This window comes from Musca domestica, unplaced genomic scaffold (assembly GCF_030504385.1).
Source record: "Musca domestica strain aabys unplaced genomic scaffold, Musca_domestica.polishedcontigs.V.1.1 48, whole genome shotgun sequence".
In the NCBI taxonomy this organism is placed as follows: domain Eukaryota; kingdom Metazoa; phylum Arthropoda; class Insecta; order Diptera; family Muscidae; genus Musca; species Musca domestica.
This window is the reverse complement of record NW_026712340.1, coordinates 5,669,725-5,672,675: the sequence shown is the minus strand read 5'-3', so window position 1 is coordinate 5,672,675 and position 2,951 is coordinate 5,669,725.

Sequence of the window (2,951 nt, the reverse complement as noted above, 5' to 3'; positions counted from 1 at the left end):
TTTTGATTTTACTTTTTAGTAATACTAATGTCAAATTCGATATGACGTTTTATTATTTAATTCCATTCTTTGACATACAATAGGTAAACACTTTTTATACCCTCAACCATAGAATTCCGTTTGTAACACCACTAAATATACATTTTAGATCCCACAAAGTATATATATTCTTGATCAGCATAAAATTCTATATCGATTTAGCGATGCCCGTCTGTGAAAATCACTCTAGCTTCCGTACGACTTGAAATAAGTTGATAAAATTTTACACAATAGTATATTAAGTCCGCAGGACTTTTGGTATTGAAAATGGACCATGTAGGTCCAAGTCGTCGTATAGCTCTTATATAACGGTACCTCCCGTTATTCGATGTTTTGATGTTCTTAGCGACATTATTTACCGGAAGTGTTTCAAATTTGGTATTTAAAGTTCGTCATGGATATTACAGTCTATGACAGAAAATTGTCTGTGCAGTTCCACGTCTTCGTTAGCCCCTCATATAATAGTACCTCCCGATATTCGGTATTTTTATGATTTTAGCGACATTATTCACCCGAATTATTTCAAATTTGGTATTTGAAGTTCGTAATGGATACTACGGCCTATGACAGAAAATGGCTGGTCCACGCTTTGGTATAATCCCCATATAATAGTACCTCCCTATATTCAGTATTTTGTGATTTTCGTTACATTTTTCACTATTTTATGATTTCAATCATTATCTGTTAACTAAATGATAAATTGTACCAAATATAGTACTATTTAGAACGTTTCGTACACTTCCATAATCACCTTTTTATCACAAACCTACCACCAACAGGAAACCCAACTATTCTAAATTTAGTACCATTGAGTACATTTCGCTACGCACTTAGTACTTCTTAACATGATTCTCATACCAACTTTTAGTTCTAGTTTTTAGCTCTATACGTTCACATAATAGAGGTTTAGCACTATTTTAGAACTTTTTGTAACCTTAAAATTTGAACTTCCAAAAGTCTTTGGTGCATAGGTCCTGCACTTCACCTGTGACTCTCATTCCAAATGTTAGAATTCTAGTTAATTCCGTTTGTCCAATACAACATCTTGAATTTTTACATTTTGGTTCTTTTTGTACCCTTCTAGTACGAAATTTCAAAAACCCAGCCTTTACCAATACTATCCCTCGTGCAAATTTTCAAGATTCTAGCTTCCGCAATTTCATCTAGACGTTCATTTTAGGTAGTCAGTCAGTTATTTCACTACTCTTTTATTTATATAGATAAGCTAGCTGAACCTGCGCGCTTTGCTACTCCTTTCGCTTTTATATGCATTCAAAATTTTATATATGAATATTTGTTTGTTAAGAAAAAAAAAAAAAGAAATAAAACAAATTCAAAAATTGAAAAAACGTAAGTATTGTAATATTTTAATGCGTAAACAAACAAATAGCTCGGTCTACCAACGCGTGAACATGCCAGGAACAGCTGACCATGAGAAAATGTCAAGCATGCAGGTAACTGCAATCTTTTGAAGTTGAGTGGTATTTCTGTTGCAATTGAAGAATTCGAGGTAGCAACATACTTCCTAATAATCCTAATAATCGTATCCTCAATTAAATTTTTGTGTAATTTAATACTTTTATCCTAATACCATTGCAAAGGGGTTGTGAGGCAATGCTTCTTAATAAAATCATATGCCAATTTTGAACGATTCAATATAATTTGACAAAATTTACTTTTACACCAAATTCCGTCACACCTTCCACATTTCATTGAAATTGGAGGTACATACCGTGTTTAGTGCATCAAATATATGTAATCGGCCAAGAATATATATGGGAGCTATATCCCAATCCTAGCCGATTTCAAAGTAATTTGTCCATTCCGCCATACACTTTGAATTTCTTTGGAATCTGACATATATATCGAGTTTTTTTTTTACCGATTTCAATAAAACATTTTCTCTGGTTTTTCGACCTTTTTCGATAGTTAATAAAAACAATTATTTGAGCTTGACCTCAAGCTCAAATAATTGTTTTTATTAGATTTCAATAAAATTTGCCAAACAAATTTTTTAGACAAATTCCATCACACATTCCAAATTTAATTTAAATGTGGCGTATACAGCGTATGTAATGCATCAAATACATGAAATCGGCCGAAAATATATATGGGAGCTGTATCCAAATCTGAACCGATTTCAGTATAATTTGGCAAACATATTTTCTGATCGAATCCCGTTATTCATTTCAAATTTAGAGACTGTATTTGTAATCGATCAATAGATATGTGCATATAAAATCTAAATTTTTGATAGGTACCTCCGATTCTGATGCTATGTCTCCAGTTCCAAGTAGTAAACAAACAAACAAGTTCGTCTTTTGTACATGTAGATTAGGGCTAGGCAGAGAGCCTTAAAATTTGTTTTTGATTGTATGTGTTTTGAAATAACAAAATATTGCAAGTGTTTTTTGTCTCTCTTTACACAGTGAGAAATAATTTTTAAGTATTCTAAACAGTTTTGTTGGTAAAAACTAATATTTCGATCAGACAATTCGGAGATATATTTGCACAATTATTTCAATTATTATTCATTTAAAAATAAAACAAAAAGCTGCAAGTTCGGCCTTTGAATGCCTTCCAACGATTGGAACGAATTTGGCAATTTTAAAATAAATAAAATCCGTTAAAATTTTTGTTAAAATCTTTAAAATACCGAATGTAGCCGTTATATTAGGATCTATACGACGACGTTGACCTGCATAAGCAATTTTTGTCATAAGTCATTACAATATTCAAATGCGAAACAAAAAAATCGGTGAATAATGTAGCTTTTTTGATTGAATTCTATTTGACAAAATCTGCATACAAATGCATATGTTAGGAATAGAAATTCTTTTCATATTGTTAGACAAATTTATTGTCCTTTCAAATTAATGGACATTTTCATATTCCTTGATTTAACTGAAATG